Genomic DNA, 23,947 nt, shown 5'->3' on the forward strand with positions numbered 1-23,947 from the left:
CAGGGAGATAGATAGCTCTCAAAGCACTGTCTCTCTGAACAGCAAGATCAGGGAATTTTAAGCTAAGGGTACATGCATATTCAGGAAAAGATGAGTGCAATCTTCTAAGTAGAGATGAAGTTCTAGATGCCCTTGCCAGTGCGACCATAGGCATACGTTGCTGTTCAAAACATGGTGGCAATCCCAACCCTTAGGGCGGAGATTTTAGCATTAAAATGAGGCAGAGGTTACTCTAGGTTGACAAAATCCAGGCACCTAATTGAGTGAAGTCAAGAGGGTCAGCAAAGGTCAGCATCATCAATTCTTAGGCTCCACTTAGTCTGGTGGTTGAGTGCTCCAGGGGGTTTGTATCCTGAAAAACAGCTCAAGAATGTGCTTCAGGCTGATCTTTACCTTTGAAACAGAACTGGGAGTCTTTATGACTGATTTATTATCTTTGCTATGGTTGCTTCTCTTTCTTGATAATAGTCGTTTGTTCCTACATTCTTTGTTCCTTTTGAAATCATTAATTTCTGAGACATATTCTTTGTTTCCACAGGAAGACCTAGGAAACCATAGTTTACCTTTCCCCCAGTCATCAGTAAACAGAACACAGAGGGGTTCTGAAATAAACTTGTCCAGTGCATGTTACAATTTCTCTTATTGCCTGGTATTCTACTTCTGCAAGATATGATATAATCTGGTTTAACCCCATTCGCTTCCTTACTACTGTCTTACTAACAATGCCCATTTGAAAATGCAGGTGATTGAATTTTTGGAATCTTTCAACCATTTGTGTCTAAGGTGGCAAGCAAATGAATTATCTTATTCATATCCCAAGTTCCCGAGAATAACCACTGAAGACCTAAAGTGTCCTTGGTAAGATCCTGCGAGAGCTTCCAACGTTTAGTGCTATTCACCCCCACAACTTTAATCCCATTTTCAAATGACAAGAGCAGACAAGAATAAGTGGGCCAGGAAAGTGTCTTGGAACTATGAGCCCAGTTCATCTGGGAGAACCCAGAATAGTGAAAACAAATCAAGAGGCTTGCACCACAGACAATAAAAAGAATAAATGTTTAGGTGGCTCTTCAATACAGAGAGCAGGTCAGGAGCAGGGCTCACTGAAGCAACCAGTCCTTGCAACTTGAGGGGACATGAAAAGGGGTCTCGGGCATGTTCTATTCTCCTTGATGTGGCTGGGGGCTGAGCAGCAGAGGGTTCGGTCCTGATTGGAATTTATTGGAGAAGGCTGGATATGAGCAGTCTAACCTGTGAAAGGATGGCATTTTAGCAGGAGGGGTCCGTTGAAGTGTGGCCAATTTGGGGAATAGATGGCCGAAGAGGGTTCCTTGGGAAAGAGAGGAATAATTCTTGTGGATTGGTAGCCATTGTTTGGTCAAGAGGAATGGGGGGAGATAGGTAACGGCTATGGTCATGTGCAAGAAGGGGTGAGGAGGAACCGCTGTGGAGACAAGGACATCAGAGGACCACTCAGGTCCTTCAGTCTCTCACAACCTTCAGTATCACCTTGGATGTCCTACTGAGAATGAACAGACCTGACACAACTGGGCAGTCTTTAAAAGCCAGTTGAATTCATCCCCCTTAACCTTGAATCTGAAAAGAATAGTAGCTTCAACAAAGAATGATTGATTAGCAGTATCAGTTCCCAAAACTCAAAGCTTTTAGCACCTGAATTGCTGAGCTATTTTTCTTTTTGATTGCAGAACCCTGTGGCTACCTTCTCACTTTTTGTTCTTTGTTTTCCAAATTGACCTTGAATTTTGTTTTCTAGTTGGTAATTCAATACACCAGATCTTTTTGACTGTTCAAATAATCACAACAATGAGATCACTTTACATAGATTGAGAAGCTAATGCCCATTGTCAATGATAGAGAAAGAATAACTTTATTGGCATTACTGAAAATAGTTATAGCCTTAAAAGGATGTAATCTGGCAATATCTGTTATGTTGAAATTACAGTTCAGCCTAGCAATTTTCCTCCTGGGAATCCTTCCAATACTTATTGATTGTTCACAAGTGGCAAAAATTGGAAATGAAGCGAGTTTCGTTAGGTAATGATGAATTTTAGGTAATTATTAAAAATGACTTAGAGCTATTACTGTAACCTGGAGGGACTGCTATGGCTTGTTGAATAAAGTAAGAATCAGAGAAGTGTGAACAAGATTCTATTTAATAAAATGGTGAGTAAGATCTCTCTATACGTATATTAATATATGGTTAAATGAGCATGGAGAAAAGTACTAAAGTACACATGGATTAGGGGGAATTAGTGGTTTATCCGTACACCAATATCACACTTCTTGATTATTATATAGTACATCTTTAGATCAGGTTGTGAAAGTCCTTTTTAACTGTTCTTCTTCAGGATTGTTTTCATTGTCCTTTCTGAACCTGCATTTCCAGGTTCCGGTCTCCAATTATTCCCCTTCTTGTCAAATCCAAAGGGTATTTTCCAGTTTATTCTTACCTGATCTTTAACAGGACTGAAGGTTTTCTACTCACATGAACGGCTCTCTTTCTCTGCCTCTGTGATATCATTCTCCTAGTTTTTCTTCTGTCTTTCTGGCTATTCCCATGTCCCTTTAAGGCGTATCTTCCTCCCTTGCCATTAAACATTGGAGATTTTCTAGACTTGGTCTGGATCGTTCCTCATTCTACACTTCACATAAACGAGTACTGTTTCATAACCAGAGCTTTAATCAACTTATAAAAGATAGAATTTTACTTCTCTCTCAGTAATAGTCTAGGTGGTCCCTGCTGGTGGAGAGCTCTTCTTTACAGAACTTTCAGGACCCGGTTTACTTCTGTTTTGTTCCTTAAACATTCCCTTGGGCAGAGGTTATAACCTGGAGTCCATTATATTGGTTTTCTGTTGCTGACACAACAAATTACTACAAACTGAGCTGCTTGAACAACACGTCCTTATTATCTCACAGAATTTCATTTTCAAGCTCATTCAGGTTGTTGGCATAATTTATTTCCTTCTCATGCTTTTCCATGTGGCCCTCTCTATATTTAAGCCAGCGACAGTTGAGCCCTTCTCATGCTTTTGTTCTCAGAGTATCCCCTGTGCCACATCTCTCTGGCTTCCTCTCCTGTCTTCATCTTCTGGGTTTTAAGGTTCCTATGATTATGCTGGGCCCACCAAGACCCAGATAATTCAGGCTAAATTGCCTATTTTAAGGTCAGCTGATTAGTGATCTTAGTTATATCTGCAAAGTCCCTTTTGTATGTAAGTAACATAACCATGGAGTAACACCCGGAGGTGAAGGTCACAGGGGCCAAACTTATGCCTACCATATCCATGGATAGAATTCAAGAATACCATGAATTTGGATGGCAAAACAATTAACTCTATTTTCACTAACATTTTTTTGAAATGTACCATTTCCTTCAATTATAAATGTTGGCAACAAAGACACAGAAATATAGCAGTATTAACAATAAATTTTTCACCATAAAAATCACAGGTAAGGTATTCTTATATTATGCAGATAATCTTGAAATGTCATTTATGTCCATCACTTCCAAAATCACAGTTGTTATTAGATCTGCTACTAGATCTTATTTATTTTGTTAATAAAGAAACACATATTATCATATCACACATTTGTTTTTAAAATATTTTATAACTTTCATACTGAATTAATTTCCTTTGTAATCTTATATATTTTATTTTAAGCATTCCAAAACATTATTCTAAGAAGGGGTCTATGGGCTCCACCAAACTGCCAAAGAGATTTAAAGCACCAGAAAAAAAAAAAAAATTCCTGCCTTCAGGAATAGTTTTCCTTTCTAAGGTTGAAATCAGGTTACTGCCATTTCTATATTCCAATATAAACAAGTAGAGAAAGAGGAATTTCAGGGTAAGACATTCCTTCAGGCAGAAGTTGCATACAACATTTTTGCTCATATGTCATTGTAAGAACTGAAATGTGGCAATACTTAGCTGCAAGGGAGGCTTGGGGAATGTATTCTCCAGTTAAGTGACCTTGTACCTAGAAGGAAGGAGAAACAGAATATAGGGGACAACCAAGAAAAGAAAAAGAAAACCAATGACCTCATTTACCTCTTAAATGAATACTAGGCATCTTTTGTACAAATTTCTTACTATAGACATGCTAATGATGTCATGCAATTTTCTAAAACATGTTTTATAAGTTTAGGAGTTAACAAGCCTTGAGGCTAAGTATTATGCTCTTGAAAGATTGAGATAGCATCTATAGCCAAAGTAATTTGACTAAAGAGAGACTTTCTTTTGAATATTGTGAAACACAGAGAGAGGATCTGTAATTTATGATAGGGGACATAGCATAGAACAATCTAATCTTTTGGGGAATCTTCCCCCAGCCTGACCAGTTGGATAACAAGTTTCTTTGTTTAGCATATTGAATTATAAATACCTTAAAGAGAAGGCAACTTAAAGTCCAGCCCCTGATTAAACAACTTTCAGGTTCTAGAGATTGTGTCCTCCCCTTGCAAGTCTCCTTGCTGGTGACCCTTCAGGCCTGCTATATTGACAAATGTCAGTTGTACTTTAGGAGTGGTGGAAAGACCACACTTTTGGAAAATCAGACAAGCTTTATTCATCTAAAGGAGACAGGAGAAAGTCAGCACAAACAGGGGCAACGATACACAGCAGAGAGATCAGCTGCTTCATTTCAGAATGAGTTGTAGCTTCCTGGGCATTAAATCTTGCTGGGCATTAAGCCATCCTTAGGCTATATAGGAGTGGGGTCCATGTCAGACTTTCTTGCAACAAAACTCCCTGTTTCTTGCGTCCACTTCTGTTTGCTGACCTGTGTGGCTTAGGCTCTGGAAAACCCCATATCTGAGCCAAGGACACCACCCCATGTTCTGGGAGCTGCTTTTAGTTATGTATTAGTTCATGTAACTATCTCAACGATCCTATGAGGTAAGTGTTAGTGTTATTTTCAATTTACAGATGAGAAAACTGAGCAGAGACAGGTTAAGTGATTTCCCCAAAGTTGTATGTCTAGTGAGTGCAGAGCCATGATCTCCACCTCAAGAGGGCAAAGGACTACCCCACCCTACAAGAACTAACCCTACAAGAACTAACTACAAGAACTAACCAACTCTGCCCTTTCTCATTCTTATTCACTCAGACTGGATTCCCTTGTTTACTTTGTTGACTTTAAAAATAAAAGTTATTTTACCAGCAAAAATCGGTTTATTCGGGAATAGCAGAGGAATTGTAACAGAGAGGAACAAACCTGATACCTTTAGCTCTAACCTTTGCGCTCTGTTGCCACATTGCCTGTGCTTAGTCATGCTGGTTCTGCACCTTTGTCCAAAAAAATGTTGCCTAGAGTCTGAAATGTACTTGATAGCCATTCTCAAGGCTCTGCCTTCTGGGTTTGACCTCTAAAGGTATAAGACTTTTCATTTACATAGAGATAAACAGTTGCAGAACAAAGAATAACATTTGTCTTGTTGGAGGTTTACAGGAACATGGTGACCAGACCTTTGTGGACAGATACAAGAAGAAAGGATGCTCACATCCCCTCCAGGGTCTGGCCTGCACCAAGAAGTCTGCAACAACCAACCACACCCCCTCCCCCTTTAGTATTAAAAGAAGCTTGAATTCTAGCTCCGGTAAGATGTTTCTTTGGGACACTGGTCTGCCATCTTCTCCGACTGCTGTCTTTCTGAATAAAGTCGCTATTCCTTGCCCCAACACCTGGTCTCTCGATTTATTGGCCTGTCATGGGGCAAGCAGTATCAGTTTGCACTTGGTGACCGAATTGCAATTTGGGTCAAGCAAACTATAGCAAAAGCCATAGGCAAGTCCAACAAAGGAAAGTTACTTTATAGAGAAAATGGAGGAATTTGGGGGGGGTTCTTATGAAGGAAAGTGCATGGTGAAAAGTGAGGGTGATGACAATTTCTCATTGGCTGAGTTGCTGGGGTAGTCTGTTTCTTGTATGAACTGCAATGTACATCTTTGCTCTTTGGGGCCTGTAATTGACAATTCCTTCTGTAATTGACTGGGAGTGGTACTGTACTTCATGAGAGCTCCCCCTTCTGGCCTCCCAACTCTATTTTGGTGAGGTTTCCCTTTATTAATTTTCACAACTTTCTCCTGTAGAAATCCCCCAGCAAAAAAAGTCTATTTCCCTTTCTTTGAGGAGGTTTCTCTGCGTTAATGGATGTTCCCCATTGTTAGAAATTTTCAGCCCAGAGTTAGACTTACTGAATTGGCAATTTTGCAGGTGGTGCTCTTCAGTCCCTTTTTAACAAATCCTTCGAAAGAATCTGATGCAAGTTAAAGGTGGAGAGCCACTGCTGGAGTTTTCTTCCTCAGATACGTGAACTAGCTTTGCAAGTTTGGGAGATGACTGGGGGGCGGGGCTGGCCCCGGACGCTACTTCATCCGATCGGCACTAGGACCCCGACGCCGGGGACCGGGTCTCGCAGCTGCCGTTGCGCTCGGGGCGGGGTTGTGCTGTTCCGGGAGCGGGGCCTCCAACTCGACCCGCCCCTGGAGGCGGACCCGAGTTGACTTAAACTCTGGGGCCGCCAGGCGCTGCGTTTTCCTCCGCTCGCCCTGGCTGGGTTGTGTGCCCGTTGGTAAGTGGCGGGGGGGGGGGGGGGGGGGGCTTGGTTCCCGGCCGGCAGTCGCACGTCTTCTCTGGTCTTGGCTGGGCTGGGGGCATCGGGAGTCCAGGTGTCTGCGGGCGGGGCTGGGCGTGCGGCGGTGAGCGCTTTTGTTCTGTGGCGGGGACAGAGTGGCGGCTGCGGGGGCTCCGGGGGCTCGGGCCTCGGGCCCGCGGTGAACGCGCCCCGCTGGCCGCCGCCCAGAGCTGGGCGGGCCCGCTGGGCTCGGATCGCTGCCCTCCCACGGCGCAGGGCCGGCCCGGAGGAGCCGCGGACTCAGAGCCTAACCCAGAGGGCGGCGCCTCGCCGTGTGTTTTCTGTGGATCGCCTTACTCTTCACGGTAGAGGTCGCGGGTGCAGACTGCGAGGACGCATTTTGTTAAATTCCAAGGCAATTGGTTAGGCTGGATGTGAGAGTGGCTTATGTTGTTATTGATTTCCTGTCGCTGGCTTGAAAAAAAGATCTTTGTTTTGCATTTATTTTTCTAGGGTTTTCTTCCTCCCCACCCCTATTATGCAGAACCTCCCGAAACAGAATTGCTTCGCTTGCATCTCCAAGTGGCCCGCGAACGCGCTTGTGCCGGAGACGTTTTCTGTTCCTCTGCAATAGTTAGTCCCTCGAGGCATTTTTAAATGCACAAATGCGTACAGATTTTAGATGTTCTCGAGGGACGCGAATTCCCTAAGCAGATGACCTTAGGATCCTGAGTTCAGCAAGCTTCCGGAGAATCGTTTCACTGAAAACAATTTGTAATACTTCTAGTGCCTGTAATCAAAATAAAGAGAACAGCAAGTGATGGGGATGAGCTTGGGTGCATTTAAATAGGCGGGTCGCAGAGCTTGTTTGGGGATTTTTCTGATTAATGCGTTAGCTGTAAACCACAGTTAAGTTTTAGTATTATTATGCATGAGTTAAGGTTTTACTTATTTTTTTTTTTTACTGTACAGTTGGCTTCTTGTTTACTAATCCAATAAAGAATTAAGTTAAAGTGTTGTTTAGCGTGATAAAATAATAGTGGCCCAGGAGGAGCGCACGTGAATTATCACTTAAAAAGTGAATGGTATTTTAAGGCAGACCCAGTTTGTTTCTGTTACTTTGCCTTCTTAATAAGAATTCAGTAAACTCAGTTTGCTTTTGGTGCAACCTTAAGGAACAGTTTGCACAGCAATGTCGTATCAAGTAAACAGATTAGTGTGTATTTTTATTATAAACTTAATGTGAACTTTATATAAATAAAATTCAACTATAAATTTTGTATTAAGTTATATATTATATATTTAAGTTTTATATTAAATTATTATCAGTTATAAAATGTTTCTTGCTGTTCCTAGGACCAAAGAAGTAAACACTGTGGAGAGTGGTACTGACACGTTTGGAAGGAAATGGGAACATATACAGTAATGAATGAGTAATATCATATTTAAAGGTAAGCGTGTGTCCTCTAAGTAGTCTACTCTAATTTATCTGTTGTGGAACAAAATTATTAAGTTGAATCAGCATTGGTTAAATATTAAACTATAGGATGCTGTGGATTTGACGTCAAAGCTTGAGAAATATGGTTGGCATAGCATGGAGAATTCAGCTGTTCATCTTTGCAAGAAAAGGAATAGAAGATGATGGTGAGGTGACTGTGGTCTAAGTTACTGAGGAAGAGGTCTACTTAACATTATTCTCTACATGGTTTGTTTCTTATTTTATTTTTTAAATTCATCATATGTGGCACATGGGGTTGGAGGAAGGCAGCACAGAGCAGAACTCTGGGAGAACCATTCCCTGAAATATAAACCTATAAAGCCAAAGAGGTCATTTCAGGGCTTCCATCCTGTAAACTCCAAGTAGTGTTAGGAAATCTGTAATGATTAAGACCATGGTCCCTGCAGTCAGACTGCTGAGCGTCAGATTTTGGCTCTACCACTTGCCATCTCTGCAACCTTGGGAGAATTATTTAACTTCTCTGCCTCAGTTTTCTCATCTTCTGTGAAATGGGGGTAACCATAGTATCTAGCTCGCAGGATTGTTGTGATAAGTTAATGAGTTTGGTAGATAGAACACACTTGGAAGAGCTCCTGGTAAATGGTAAGTGCTTAATAAATCTTAGCTGTTGTCATGAGAAGAAATATATTTTATGGCCTAAGAAAATTAACAGTGTCTTACAGGAGATTCAGTTTGCTCATTTAAGCGCTAAATCAATTTATCGAGTTTGTGTTGATTAAACCCTTGACTGTAGATCATGTTGGAGGTTCTGTTTTTGTAAGGAAGTACCAGACACAACTCTGTTTTTTACCTGCAGCCATATTTTTTAAAATTAGTTAATTAGTTAATTTTTGGCTGTGTTGGGTCTTCGTTGCTTCGCGCAGGCTTTCTCTAGTTGCGGCTAGGGCTTCTCATTGCGCTGGCTTCTCTTGTCGCAGAGCACAGGCTCTAGGCTCGTGGACTTCAGTAGTTATAGCACGTGGGCTCAGTAGTTGTGGCTCGCGGGCTCTAGAGCGCATGCTCAGTAGTTGTGGTGCACGGACTCAGTTGCTCCGCGGCATGTGGGATCTTCCTGGACCGGGGCTCAAAGCCGTGTCCCCTGCATTGGCAGGAGGATTCTTAACCACTGCCACACCAGGGAAGCCCTAAAGGTACAATCTTAAAGAAAGAAATGTAATCTTGTGGACCTTTGTTGAAGGTCTAAGTGCTTTGTTGACAGACAGCTATGTAGTGTGTCTATGCTTGATATCCTAAGTGTGCTTGTAAATTGAAGGGCAGTGTTAGAGCCTAGCCTGTTGAGGTAAATGTCTCAAGTGATTGCAGAGATTTAATGACAGTCACTAAGATTTTCTTGAGATGTGTTAAATTACAAGACTTCATTTGTAAATAAAATCTTAACTTGTGGTTAAAATTGTGGTTAAAGAAATTATATTGTCCACTTAGGTTTCAAGAAACAAAAAATCATACGCAAATTTTTTTAAGCCCCCAAAGAGAATTTATTGGATCACATAACTTAAGAGTTCACGTGAGGAAGATACACAGATTGCCAACAAACACAAGAAGGGATGCTCAACATCACTAATCATTAGAGAAATGCAAGTGTAGGTGATACTTACAATGAGGTATCACCTCACACCAGTCAGAATGGCCATCAAAAAATCGACAAACAATAAATGCTGGAGAGGGTGTGGAGAAAAGGGAACCCTCTTGCACTGTTGGTGGAATGTAAATTGATACAGCCACTATGGAGAACAGTATGGAGGTTCCTTAAAAAACTAAAGATAGAACTGCCATCCTACCCAGCAATCCCACTACTGGGCATTTACCCTGAGAAAACCATAATTCAAAAAGAGTCATGTACAACAATGTTCATTGCAGCGCTATTTACGATAGCCAGGACATGGAAGCAACCTAAGTGTCCATTGACAGATGAATGGATAAAGAAAATGTGGCACATATATACAATGGAATATTACTCAGCCATAAAAAGACATGAAATTGAGTTGTTTGTAGTGAGGTGGATGGACCTGGAGTCTCATACAGAGTGAAATAAGTCAAAGAGTATGCTAACACATATATATGGAATCTAAAAAAAAAATGGTTCTGAAGAACCTAAGGGCAGGACAGGAATAAAGACGCAGACATAGAGAATGGACTTGATGACACAGGGAGGGGGAAGGGTAAGCTGGGACGAAGTGAGAGAGTAACAATTGACTTTTATACACTACCAAATGTAAAACAGATAGCTAGTGGGAAGCAGCCGCATAGCTCAGGGAGATCAGCAAAGTGCTTTGTGACCACCTAGAGGGGTGGGATAGGGAGGATGGGAGGGAGACACCAAGAGGGAAGAGATGCAGATATATGTATACGTATAGCTGATTCACTTTGTTATAAAGCAGAAACTAATACACCATTGTAAAGCAGTTGTACTCCAATAAAGGCGTTAAAAAAAAAAGTTCATGTGGCTTGACTTTCAGGTTTGGCTGGATCCAACATTTGAATCTGAAAGAAAGTTAGACTTGAGACACTGTCTTTGAGTTCTGCTGTCTTCTTTGGCATTGACTTCGTTCTCAGGCACAGCTCCCCCTTCATTGGGTAGCCCTAACATCTCCAGGTATATAGCCAGTCAGCTTCAACTTGCACAGAGCATGTCTTTTGTCTGGTTGCTCTGCCAGGTCTATAATTATATTAGTGCTCATCGTGTCATGTGCCCGTGTCTGTGCTAACAACTGGGAAATGTTTTGTTTTTTTAAACTGTAGTTTACAGATATAATTCATATATCATATTCATATAATTCAGTTTATTCACTTACAGTGTACAGTGGTTTTGCATATATTCACATAGTGTGCAAGCATTACCACAATCACTTTTAGAACATATTCTTGCCCCCCAAAAGAATCTCTACTCATTATACTCTCCATATATTCTCTATACTCTCCATTCTCCCCCAACCCACACATCTCCAGGCAACCGTTAATCTGGTTTGTCTCTAGATTTGTGTATTCTGAACACTTCTTATAGATGATGTCATATGTGATCTTTTATGACTCTTTTCTCACCTAGCGTGATGTTTTCAAGATTGATTCATGGTAAGCATGTATGTATTTCATTCCTTTTTATTAGCAAGTAATAATTCCATTGTATGGTTATGCCACATTTTGTTTTCCTTTCATCAGTTAACACACATTTGGATTGTTTCCACTTTTTGGCTACTCTGAATAATGTTGCTGTGAGCATTCATGTACAAGTGTTTGTATGGGCATACATTTTCAATTCGTGTATGTATATATCTAAGAGTTATATTTTTCTGTCATATCATATGGTAACTATTTTTGACCTTTTGAGAAATTGCCAGACTGCTTTTGATGAACCATATACATTCTCAGTAGTAACAGCAATGCATAGGAGTTCCAGTTTGTCCACATCCTTATTAACACTTGTCTTTTTGATTGTAGCTATCATAGTGAGCATTAAGTGGCATCCTGTGATTTTATTAATGATGTTGAGCATCTTTTTGTGCATATTGCCTATTTGTATATCTGGAAAAACTGTCTATTCAAAACCTCTGTTAACTTTAAATTCAAGTTGTTCTTATATTATTGAGGTGTAAAAGTTCTTTATACTGGATTCTAGTTTCTTCCTCGTGATCATATATATGAGGGTTTGTTTTTGGATTCTATTCCATTGATCATTGTCTATCCTAGTTCAGCCCCACATGACTTTGTTTACTCTAGTTTTTGGGGTTTTTTTTAGCCATTGGTATTAGTTATTATAATTAGTTGTTGCATAATTACCCCAAATATTAGTGGCTTAAAACAGCATAATAGTTATTATCTCATATAGTTACTACTATGGGTCAGGGATCAGGGAATGGCTTAGCTGAGTGGTTCTGGCTCAGGGCTTTTCATGAGGCTGCTGTCAAGATATTGGCAGGAGCCGCATACAGTTTTTGAAGGCTTGACTGAGGCTCAGGGATTTGCTTCCAAGATGGCTCACTCACATAGCTGTTGGAAGGAGGCTGTAGTTTTTTGCCATGTGAGTATCTCCATATTTTGCCTGAGTGTCCCAATGGTGTGACTGCTGGCTCTTCCCCTTTTCATCAGGTCCTTTCAGATGGGCAGCAGCATCATTGGAAACCACAGAGGTTCAAGGTACAAGGAAGGAAGCTTGTGAGATCATCAGTACCATTAGAGAGAGTGCAAAACTAAAAAGCCTCCCAGTGTGATGTGCGGCCTTGCTCAGTGGTAGCTCTTCTTATTAATTTGCAATTACTATTTTAAGATCTGCTGGTAGTGGAGGTTCTCCTGCAGATGTGGGGGGGGGGGGCGTGCTGTGGCTCATGGGGACAAGGACCTTGGCAGTAGCAGTTCTGGGAAATACCCGTTAGCATAAGGCCCCACCAAAGAGCCTGTAGCAGTTTACTCTAGCTTTGTAGTTTAAAGTTTTGAAATTGGGAAGTGTGAGTCCTTCAACTTTATACTCTTTCTCAAAATGAATTTTAGGGTCAGGTTCTCAATTTCTGCAAAGAAGACATCTGGGACTTTGGTAAGGGTTGTAATGGATCTGTAGACCAATTTGAGGAGTAGTGCCACCTTGAGAGTATCATATCTTCCAGTCTATGAATGTGGGATGTGTTTCCATTTATTTAGGTCTTTAATTTCTTTTGGCAATGTTTTGAAATATTCAGAGTGTACAATTTTCACTTTTCGTTAAATATATTCCAACGTATTTCTTTCTTTTTGCTGTTACTGTAAATGGACTTGTTTTCTAGATTGTTGTATAGAAATAAATTTGGTTTTTGTATATTGAGCTTGTACTAGGCGACCTAGTCAAACTAGTTCTATTAGTTTTTTATTAGTTGGATTCTTTACAACTTCCTATATACAAGATGATGCCATCTGTAAGTAGAGGTAGTTTTATTTCTTAATTTCCAATCTGGATGTCTTTTATTTTTTTTCTTTTTGCCAAGTGCCATGGCTAGAACCCCTCCTACAATGTTGAATGGAAGTGGCAAGAGCAGATATCCTTGTCTTGTTCCGGATCTTGTAAAGGGAAAAACAGGCTTTAAAGCTGTGGCTTTTTTGTAGATGTCTTTTATCCAGTTGAGGAAGTTCCCCTTTGTTTCTAGTTTTAGCGTTCTTATCTGAAAGGGTGTTGGATTTTAGGATGCATTTAATTTCAGTCATAGTAGATGCTTTTTCTACATGTGCTTGAGATGATCATGTTGTTTGTGTCCTTTATTCTGTTGATGTGTTATATGACATTGGTTCAACATAAAAAATTAAAAAATCAATCTTGCATTTCTGGGAAAGTACCAGTTGGTCATGGCATATACTTATTTTTATATGCTGTTATATTTGGTTCGCTAGTATTTTGTTGAAGATTTTTGCATCTATGTTCATAACAGATTGTTCGGTAGTTCTTTTGTTCTTTTTTTTCTTTTCTTTTTTTTTTTTTTTTGCGGTACGCGGGCCTCTCACTGCTATGGCTTCTCCCATCGCGGAGCACAGGCTCTGGACGCACAGGCTCAGCGGCCATGGCTCATGGGCCCAGCCGCTCCGGGGCATGTGGGATCCTCCCGGACTGGGGCACGAACCCATGTCCCCTGCATCTGCAGGCGGACTCTCAACCACTGCGCCACAAGGGAAGCCCATGGTCTGTAGTTTTATTGTGATTTTATGTATTTATTTATTTTCTGATTTTAGTATTGGCCTCAAAATTGATTTGGGAAGTATTTCCTCTTTTATGTTTTAGAAGAGCTTGTAGAGTGGGTTTTAAATGTTTAAATTTTTGGCATGAATCACCAGAAAGCCACCTGGGCCTAACCATTTCTTTTTGGGTTGTTTTTTGGTTACTAATTCAATTTCTTTATGGGTCTGTTCTGATTTCCTGTATCTTCTTGAGTCAGTTTTGGTCAGTGTGTCTTTTGGGATTCTCTGCACCCAATTCCAGTGTGTGTGTGTGTGGGGGGATCCCCACCGTACTACCAACAAGCAGTTCTCTGGGGACATCAGTTGGGTGTTCTACAATTCAACTTGTTACCAAGTCCAGACTCCCTCTACTTGCTGCACGACAGGCCAGTAAATCGGGAGACGAGGTGTTGAGGCAAGGAATATGACTTAATTCCGAAAGCTGGCAGACGGAAAAGATGGCAGACTAGTGTCTCAAAAGAACCATCTTATCGGGGTTTGGATGCCAGTTTCTTTCATAGAACAGAGACGGGGAGATGAGGAAGTGAAGTAAAAAGGCCATAAGTTTTGCAAATATCCCCTGGAATGGCGAGCCTCAGGGAGGGGATGTGTTAATTTCTTCTTTCTTGCAGTCATCCACAGGTGGACAGGGTCTGGACACTTAATATTCAGGGGTAGGGTTCCCTGAGACAGGCCATTATGTGTGGACATTATCCTTTTAGTGAAAAAAAGCAGTGGAAGGCAAAGGTTAAATAAAGTAAAAGAACCAGATCCAACATGTAGTTAGATTTGGCTCTTACCTGTTACAAACTCAGTTCTGACACTATCTACCCAGAAATGCCAGCAGATTCCACAGGTTGAAGCCTCAGTCCCACAAGTTGCCTCACCCCCCACTTCACATGCACAAGCCTATATTGTCACGTGTGCTTCTGACTGGGTACAGATTGGAGGTTCCTAGGACCAACCCTCTCCTTTTTTTTTCTTTACGTCTTTATTGGAGTATAATTGCTTTACAATGGTGTGTTAGTTTCTGCTTTATAACAAAGTGAATCAGTTATACATATACATATGTTCCCATATCTCTTCCCTCTTGCGTCTCCCTCCCTCCCACCCTCCCTATCCCACCCCTCTAGGTGGTCACAAAGCACCAAGCTGATCTCCCTGTGCTATGCGGCTGCTTCCCACTAGCTATCTGTTTTACGTTTGGTAGTGTATATATGTCCCTGCCACTCTCTAACTTTGTCACAGCTTACCCTTCCCCCTCCCCATATCCTCAAGTCCATTTTCTAGTAGGTCTGTGTCTTTATTCCCATCTTACCCCTAGGTTCTTAATGACGTTTTTTATTTTCTTAGATTCCATGTATATGTGTTAGCATACAGTATTTGTCTTTCTCTTTCTGACTTACTTCACTCTGTATGACAGATTCTAGGTTCATCCACCTCATTACAAATAACTCAATTTCGTTTCTTTTTATGGCTGAGTAATATTCCATTGTATATATGTGCCACATCTTCTATTTCCATTCATCCGATGATGGACACTTAGGTTGCTTCCATGTCCTGGCTATTGTAAATAGTGCTGCAATGAACATTGCGGTACATGACTCTAAATTATGGTTTTCTCAGGGTATATGCCTAGTAGTGGGATTGCTGGGTCATATGGTAGTTCTATTTGTAGTTTTTAAGGAACCTCCATACTGTTCTCCATAGTGGCTGTACCAATTCACATTCCCACCAGCAATGCAAGAGTGTTCCCTTTTCTCAACACCCTCTCCAGCATTTACTGTTTCTAGATTTTTTGATGATGGCCATTCTGACAGCTGTGAGATGATACCTCATTGTAGTTTTGATTTGCATTTCTCTAGTGATTAATGATGTTGAGCATTCTTTCATGTGTTTGTTGGCAAACTGTATATCTTCTTTGGAGAAACGTCTATTTAGGTCTTCTGCCCATTTTTGGATTGAGTTGTTTGTTTTTTTGTTGAGCTGCATGAGCTGCTTTTAATTTTGGAGATTAATCCGTTGTCAGTTTCTTCATTTGCAAATATTTTCTCCCATTCTGAGGGTTGTCTTTTGGTCTTGTTTATGGTTTCCTTTGCTGTGCAAAAGCTTTGAAGTTTCATTAGGTCCCATTTGTTTATTTTGTTTTTATTTCCATTTCTCTAGGAGGTGGGTCAAAAAGGATCTTGCTGTGATTTATGTCATAGAGTGTTCTGCCTATGTTTTCCTCTAAGAGTTTGATAGTTTCTGGCCTTACATTTAGTCTTTAATCCATTTTGAGCTTATTTTTGTGTATGGTGTTATGGAGTGTTCTAATCTCATACTTTTACATGTACCTATCCAGTTTTCCCAGCACCACTTATTGAAGAGGCTGTCCTTTCTCCACTGTACATTCCTGCCTCCTTTATCAAAGATAAGGTGACCATATGTTCCTGGGCTTATCTCTGGGCTTTCTATCCTGTTCCATTGATCTGTATATCTGTTTTTGTGCCAGTACCATACTGTCTTGATTACTGTAGCTTTGTAGTATAGTGTGAAGTCAGGGAGCCTGATTCCTCCAGCTCTGTTTTTTGTTCTCAAGATTGCTTTGGCTATTCAGGGTCTTTTGTGTTCCCATACGAATTGTGAAATTTTTTGTTCTAGTTCTGTGAAAAATGCCAGTGGTAGTTTGATAGGGATTGCATTGAATCTGTGGATTGCTTTGGGTAGTAGAGTCATTTTCACAATGTTGATTCTTCCAATCCAAGAACATGGTATATCTCTCCATCTATTTGTATCATCTTTAATTTCTTTCATCAGTGTCTTATAATTTTCTGCATACAGGTCTTGTGTCTCCTTAGGTAGGTTTATTCCTAGATATTTTATTCTTTTTGTTGCAGTGGTAAATGGGAGTGTTTTCTTGATTTCACTTTCAGATTTTTCATCATTAGTGTATAAGAATGCCAGAGATTTCTGTGCATTAATTTTGTATCCTGCTACTTTACCAAATTAATTGATTAGCTCTAGTAGTTTTTGGGTAGCATCTTTAGGTTTCTCTATGTATAGTATCATGTCATCTGCAAACAGTGACAGCTTTACTTCTTCTTTTCCAATTTGCATTCCTTTTATTTCCTTTTCTTCTCTGACTGCTGTGGCTAAAACTTCCAAAACTATGTTGAATAAGAGTGGTGAGAGTGGGCAACCTTGTCTTGTTCCTGATCTTAGTGGAAATGGTTTCAGTTTTTCAGCATTGAGGACGATATTGGCTGTGGGTTTGTCATATATGGCCTTTATTATGTTGAGGAAAGTTCCCTCTATGCCTACTTTCTGCAGGGTTTTTATCATAAATGGGTGTTGAATTTTGTTGAAAGCTTTTTCTGCATCTATTGAGATGATCATATGGTTTTTCTCCTTCAATTTGTTAATATGGTATCTCACACTGATTGATTTGCGTATATTGAAGAATCCTTGCATTCCTGGAATAAACCCCACTCGATCATGGTGTATGATCCTTTTAATGTGCTGTTGGATTCTGTTTGGTAGTATTTTGTTGAGGATTTTTGCATCTATGTTTATCAGTGATATTGGCCTGTAGTTTTCTTTCTTTGTGACATCCTTGTCTGGTTTTGGTATCAAGGTGATGGTGGCCTCGTAGAATGAGTTTGGGAGTGTTTCTCCCTCTGCTGTATTTTGGAAGAGTTTGAGAAGGATAGGTGTTAGCTCTTCTCTAAATGTTTGGCAGAATTCACCTGTGAAGCCATCTGGTTCTGGGCTTTTGTTTGTTGGAAGATTTCAATTTCAGTGCTTGTGATTGGTCTGTTCATATTTTCTATTTCTTCCTGATTCAGTCTTGGCAGGTTGTGCATTTCTAAGAATTTGTCCATTTCTTCCAGGTTGTCCATTTTATTGGCATAGAGTTGCTTGTAGTAATCTCTCATGATCTTTTGTATTTCTGCAGTGTCACTTGTTACTTCTCCTTTTTCATTTCTAATTTTATTGATTTGAGTCTTCTCACTTTTTTTCTTGATGAGTCTGGCTAATGGTTTATCCATTTTGTTTATCTTCTCAAAGAACCAGCTTTTAGTTTTATTGATCTTTGCTATCGTTTCCTTCATTTCTTTTTCACTTATTTCTGATCTGATTTTTATGATTTCTTTCCTTCTGCTAACTTTGGGGTTTTTTTGTTCTTCTTTCTGTAATTGCTTTAGGTGCAAGGTTAGGTTGTTTATTCGAGATGTTTCCTGTTTCTTAAGGTAGGATTGTATTGCTATAAACTTCCCTCTTAGAAATGCTTTTGCTGCATCCCATAGGTTTTGGGTCATCGTGTCTCCATTGTCATTTGTTTCTAGGTATTTTTTGATTTCCTCTTTTATTTCTTCAGTGATCACTTCGTTATTAAGTAGTGTATTGTTTAGCCTCCATGTGTTTGTATTTTTTACAGATCTTTTCCTGTAATTGATATCTAGTCTCATAGCGTTGTCGTCGGAAAAGATACTTGATACAATTTCAATTTTCTTAAACTTAACAAGGCTTGATTTGTGATCCAAGATATGATCTATCCTGGAGAATGTTCCATGAGCACTTGAGAAAAATGTGTGTTCTGTTTTTGGATGGAATGTCCTATAAATACCAATTAAGTCTATATTGTTTAATGTATCATTTAAAGCTTGTGTTTCCTTATTTATTTTCATTTTGGATGATGTGTGCATTGGTGAAAGTGGGGTGTTAAAGTCTCCTACTATGAATGTGTTACTGTCGATTTCCCCTTTTATGGCTGTTAGTATTTGCCTTATGTATTGAGGTGCTCCTATGTTGGCTGCATTAATATTTACAATTGTTATATCTTCTTCTTGGATCGATCCCTTGATCATTATGTAGTGTCCTTCTTTGTCTCTTGTAATAGCCTTTTTTTTAAAAGTCTATTTTGTCTGCTATGAGAATTGCTACTCCAGCTTTCTTCTGATTTCCATTTGCATGGAATATCTTTTTCCATCCCCTCACTTTCAGTCTGTATGTGTCCCTAGGTCTGAAGTGGGTCTCTCGTAGGCAGCATATATATGGGTCTTGTTTTTGTATCCTTTCAGCTAGTCTGTGTCTTTTGGTGGCAGCATTTAATCCATTTATATGTAAGGTAATTATCAATATGTATGTTCCTATTCCCATTTTCTTAATTGTTTTGGGTTATTTATTGTAGGTCTTTTCCTCCTTTTGTGTTTCTTGCCTAGAGAAGTTCCTTTAGCATTTGTTGTAAAGCTGGTTTGGTGGTGCTGAACTCTCTCAGCTTTTGCTTGTCTGTAAAGGTTTTAATTTCTCCATCAACTCTAAATGAGATCCTTGCTTGGTAGAGTAATCTTGGTTGTAGGTTTTTCTCCTTCATCACTTTAAATGTGTCCTGCCAGTCCCTTCTGGCTTGCAGAGTTTCTGCTGAGAGATCAGCTGTTAACCTTATGGGGATTCCCTTGTGTGTTATTTGTTGTTTTTCCCTTGCTGCTTTTAATATGTTTTCTTTGTATATAATTTTTGACAGTTTGATTAATATGTGTCTTGGCGTGTTTCTCCTTGGATTAACTTGATTAACTCTTTCCTTTCCCATATTAGGGAAGTTTTCAACTATAATCTCTTCAAATATCTTCTCAGACCCTTTCTTTTTCTCTTCTTCTGGAGCCCCTATAATTCGAATTTTGGTGCGTTTAATGTTGTCCCAGAGGTCTCTGAGACAGTCCTTAGTTCTTTTCATTTTTCTTTATTCTGCTCTGCAGTAGTTCTTTCCACTATTTTATCTTCCAGGTCACTTATCCGTTCTTCTGCCTCAGTTATTCTGCTATTGATCCCTTCTAGAGTATTTTTTATTTCATTTATTGTGTTGTTCATCGGTGCTTGTTTCATCTTTAGTTCTTCTAGGTCCTTGTTAAATGTTTCTTGCATTTTGTCCATTCTATTTCCAAGATTTTGGATCATCTTTACTACCATTATTCTGAATTCTTTTTCAGGTAGACTGCCTATTTCCTCTTCATTTGTTAGGTCTGGTGGGTTTTTACCTTGCTCCTTCATCTGTTGTGTGTTTTTCTGTCTTCTCATTTTGCTTATCTTACTGTGTTTGGGGTCTCCTTTTTGCAGGCTGCAGGTTCGTAGTTCCCGTTGTTTTTGGTGTCTGTCCCCAGTGGCTAAGGTTGGTTCAGCGGGTTGTGTAGGCTTCCTGGTGGAGGGGACTAGTGCCTGTGTTCTGGTGGATGAGGCTGGATCTTGTCTTTCTGGTGGGCAATTCCACGTCTGTTCGTGTGTTTTGGGGTGTCTGTGGACTTACTATGATTTTAGGCAGCCTCTCTGCTAATGGGTGGGGTTGTGGTCCTGTCTTGCAAGTTGTTTGGCATAGGGTGTCCAGCACTGTAGCTTGCTGGTCATTGAGTGAAGCTGGCTGCTGGTGTTGAGATGGAGATCTCTGGGAGATTTTTTCTGTTTGATATTATGTGGAGCTGGGAGGTCTCTTGTGGACCAGTGTTCTGAAGTTGGCTCTCCCACCTCAGAGGCACAGCACTGACTCCTGGCTGCAGCACCAAGAGCCTTTCATCCACATGGCTCACATCACAAAAAGAGAAAAGGGGAAAAAATAATAAATCCTGCTCTCAAAGTCCTCCTCCTCAATTTGGGATGATTCGTTGTCTATTTGGGTATTCCACAGATGCAGGGTGCATCGAGTTGACTGTGGATATTTAATCCGCTGCTCCTGAGGCTGCTGGGAGAAATTTCCCTTTCTCTTCTTTCACAGCTCCCGGGGGTTCAGCTTTGGATTTGGCCCCGCCTCTGCGTGTAGGTCGCCGGAGGGCATCTGTTCTTCGCTCAGACAGGACAGGGTTAAAGGAGCAGCTGATTCGGGGGCTCTGGCTTGCTCAGCCCAGGGGGGGGTGGTTAGGATGCGGGGCGAGCCTGCGGCTGCAGAGGCCAGCGTGACGTTGCACCAGCCTGAGGCGCGCTGTGCATTCTCCCAGGGAAGTTGTTCCTGGATCCCGGGACCCTGGCAGTGGCGGGCTGCACAGGCTCCCGGGAGGGGAGGTAGGGATAGTGACCCGTGCTCGTACACAGGCTTCTTGGTGGCAGCAGCAGCAGCCTTAGCGTCTCATGCCCGTCTCTGGGGTCCTCGCTGATCGCCGCGGCTCGCGCCCATCTCTGGAGCTCCTTTAAGTAGCGCTCTTAATCCCCTGTCCACTCTGGACCCCACAGCCACTGGCTGGTCCACTGTGTTCAGGAAATTCAACAGGAACCCTGCAGCTCCTCAATGTCTGCTAGTATTGGAGGGTGTCCTGCAGAGGCTGGGGGTGGCGCTGTTTCGCCGTGGGGAAAAGGACACTGGCAGCAGAAGTTCTGGGAAGTACTGTTTGGTGTGAGCCCTCCCAGAGTCTGTCCCCAACCCTCTCCTTGAACTTCAGACACCAGTCTCAAGCCCAGGTTGATACCTGTATTTCTGATTGATTGGTAAGAGGTTCTAAGACACCCCCCCCCCCGTTCAATTAATTTGCTAGAGAGGCTTACAGAACTCAGAGCAACATTTTACTTACTAGATTACTGGTTTATTGCAAAGGATATTAAAGGATACTGTTACACAGTGCTCAACTGAGTAAATTTGAGGAACTAATTGGCTTTTTTCAACAATTCATGAATTGAGAGTAAATTGGAGCTCGAGGAGCTGTACAGAATGGAAGCCTTTTATAGAAACCGGGGCAGAGAAGGAGGTTATTAGCAAAAGAAAAGAAAGTATTGTTTCAGGCAAGGTTACCTCACTAGTTCTGACCAGGAAATTCCAGAAATTTAAGTCCTGGGAGATTTTGAAACTGCTATTAAATCTTAGTTTGCTGTCCTGGGGGCAAGTGGCTCCAACCTAGGGCCTGTTTTTTTTTTTTTTTAACAATAGGAATCATCAACCAGATGGAAGAGATGTGTAGGGTGAAGTACATGGGAGGAAGGGATGTGGAGCTTCCATGCCACTTCTCCCCAGATCATGTGTTCATCAACCCTGAAGCTCCCCAACCCTGTACTTTGTGGTTTTTATGGAGACCTCTTTACACAGTCATGATTGATTAAATCACTGGCCATTGGTGATTGATTCAACCTCCAGCTCCTCTCCTCTCCTGGAGCTGTCAGAGTTTGCAGCAGAGAAAGGTTTATTGCAAGGCCATGCAAGGAGATTGAGGAGGCTCGTGCCCTGAAAAGTCTTGAGCTCCCTGAAGGGTTTCAGCAAAGCATTTTTAAAGGCCAGGTGATTGGGGCGGGGCTCTCAGGGTATGTGATCAGCTTGCACACAGTTCTCTGATTGGCTGATGGTGAGGCAGCAGGGTGGTGTCACAGGGGTTAACCTTATCAGTCCCTCGGTTCCAGAAGGCCTGGGGATACGTGCTCATGATCATCATGTAGTTTGTCCAACAACTCAGGAAATTTACGTCAAATACTATTATCTAGGTACTTCAGAGAGGAGCTAAAGCAGAGGATATGGGGGAAGGCCTGTCGCAGGAAGGCCCCATAGGGTCCTGCTGTGTTACAAAATCATCTGGTTGGTTCTCCTGGCAACCAGCCTCCATCCTTAGGTGCAGTCAGAAAGTCACCTCAGTGACATAACAAGACACCTTTATCACTCTCACTAAGGAAAATCCGAGGGTTTTAGGAGCTTTGTGCCAGAAATGGGGATGAAGACCTAATAATGTATTTCTTTTTATAAATTACAGTATCACAGGGGTTTGTCCTTTTCATCCAAATTATCTGAATATACTGGCATACAGTTGTTCATAGTATCTCTTTTTAAATGTAAGGTTGGTAGTAATGTCCTTATTCCTGAGTTTAATGTTCTCTCTTTTTGTATTCTTGTGGCTAAAGTTTATGATCACAAAGGATACAATATAGGACCAACGGCAAAAAGATGTGCATAGGCAAAGTCCATAGAAGTCAGGTGTGTTCTTCCAGATTCTCCCTCCATTGGGAGCTGCATGGACATGCTTTCTCTGCAGCTGGAGACTGCAGGAACACATGGTCTCAGGAAGCAATTATATACAGTAAAAATTCTTAAAGACCCTAAAGAACATTTGTTTATGTAGGTTACATCAATATTTACTGCATTAAAAACTGAAACAGGAATTTTTAAAAACTATCTTATTTAAAAATAACAGTAGGACTTCCCTGGTGGCGCAGTGGTTAAGAATCCGCCTGCCAATGCAGGAACCATGGGTTCGAGCCCTGGTCCGGGAAGATCCCACATGCTGTGGAGCAACTAAGCCCATGTGCCACAACTACTGAGCGGGCGCTCTAGAGCCCGCGAGCCACAACTACTGAGCCCATGTGCCACAACTACTGAAGCCTGCACACGTAGAGCCCGTGTTCCGCAACAAGAGAAGCCACCACAATGAGAAGCCTGCGCACTGCAATGAAGAGTACCCCCCACTTGCCGCAACTAGAGAAAGCCCGCGCTCAGCAACAAAGACCCAATGCAGCCAAAAATAAATAAATGAATAATAATTTTAAAAAACCACAGTAAATCCTTACATGTTAATATAAATGTTTTCCAAAACAACACAAAACACTAGTGAAAAGAGTGGCATTGTTTTGTATTTTTGCAAATCTCTTTAATGTCTGGTTAATAGTTGGATTCTTACATCTGCTTCTGCATTCAGTTTCTTGCTACATGTTACTTTAGTTGAAGTAGTTGAAGGATGTTTATTGGATGACAGAAATTCATCTTCAGTAGGTCACTGTTTCATTATGCTCCTAAAGATTCACTGCTACAATTTCTATCAGTTTTTACATTTTCCTTCTATATGATCATGTCATTGGGCAAAGTGTTGTGGCTAGGGTGGCTTAGAGCACGGGATTATTTACTTTATAACTGACTGATTGGCATTCCTTCTCATCCAGCAAGACTTGAATGGCTCCCCTATGCTGGTGGGGAAGGAAGACAGTACTGATCATGGGGGTAGGGGGCGCTCAGAAACCATTAATCTAATTTACTCCAGACTGTTGCCACCATCTTCAGTATAACTACAGGCCAATGGAAGATCTTAATCTAAGGACACTTAGAAACTCAGCAGCTGCTCACTTTGGGAGTGGATGTCCTTGGAGCTGTGTCCTTGGGCAAAGGCCTGAATACCTCATCCTATTAGTCATGATTTCTCATGGTTTCCTGATTAGAACCCTCTTGTGTA

General features: G+C 41.1%; 1 protein-coding gene across 3 annotated transcripts in view; it reads left to right on the forward strand.

Moving 5' to 3' along the window:
* Positions 1–6,564: 6,564 nt before the first annotated feature.
* RESF1 (retroelement silencing factor 1) overlaps positions 6,565–23,947 on the forward strand; it is a 38,712-nt gene continuing 21,329 nt past the window's right edge. For 2 of the 3 annotated variants that reach the window (XR_003791028.1, XM_029204555.1), the window contains exon 1: positions 7,902–8,049. The gene's annotated coding sequence lies outside the window, so the exon portion shown is untranslated. Of the gene's footprint in view, positions 6,596–7,901; positions 8,050–23,947 lie in introns of those variants that run through there. The other variant, XM_029204554.1, reaches the window with a different exon arrangement.

The sequence above is a fragment of the Monodon monoceros genome, unplaced genomic scaffold (assembly GCF_005190385.1).
Source record: "Monodon monoceros isolate NGI ecotype Baffin Bay Population unplaced genomic scaffold, NGI_Narwhal_1 Super_Scaffold_6, whole genome shotgun sequence".
Classification (NCBI taxonomy): domain Eukaryota; kingdom Metazoa; phylum Chordata; class Mammalia; order Artiodactyla; family Monodontidae; genus Monodon; species Monodon monoceros.